Raw genomic sequence first — 737 nt, 5'->3', positions numbered from 1 at the left:
GGGAGCCAGGCCCGGACGGGGCGGGAGGGGCTGGGCGGGTCTTGCGCCAGGGACGCCCACCCGTCCGCCCCGCCGAGGCTGGGCGCGGTGTTGCGATCTAGCACTGCTAGCGGGCAGAGGCGGTGAGTCCGGGGGGAGGACGGCTGCGGCTACGGCCGGGCCCCTCGCTTGTAGGGACTCGCCTCCCGGGACAGCCACCACAGGCCTCTCGCTGCCCTCTGAGGGGAAGGGAGGAACCAAAAGGTGGAAGAGAGACGCAGTGTGCTCTTCCGCCGCTCAATCCTGCTGACGGTGCGCGGACCCTCCGCGCTCTGGTTCCCTTCCGCAGTCCGCGCCTTGAGGCGGGCGCCAGGGAGCTGTCCGTCCCATTGGTTCTGAATCAGGCGCTACGGAAACGCTCCAGGTAGGCGAAGAGTCACAGTTTCCTGGCTGCTACCCATGGGTCACGGTGGGCTGCGCCGCTTGCTCTTATAAATACAGGGCTGTCTGGCTTCAGGGAACCTTGTTCCAATTAGGAGCCAGCCTCACCGGTCCATTTCTGAGGTCAGATGCTCACTCAGTCTCCTTTTAACATCCCTGTAATTTGAGAGTGGCAGCATCTGGAGTTAGGTAGACAGTCATTCGTCATCGTTCTTCACATTTGACATCTTTTAAATAAAAATAACCAACATATTGATTATTCTAACAACACTATTTCAGTGTCTCCTTCACTCACACATTTGAAACACAATCATCTG

The sequence above is a fragment of the Bison bison genome, unplaced genomic scaffold (assembly GCF_000754665.1).
Source record: "Bison bison bison isolate TAMUID 2011002044 unplaced genomic scaffold, Bison_UMD1.0 scf7180017864138, whole genome shotgun sequence".
Lineage (NCBI taxonomy): Eukaryota > Metazoa > Chordata > Mammalia > Artiodactyla > Bovidae > Bison > Bison bison.
Note: the sequence above shows the minus strand (reverse complement) of the source record.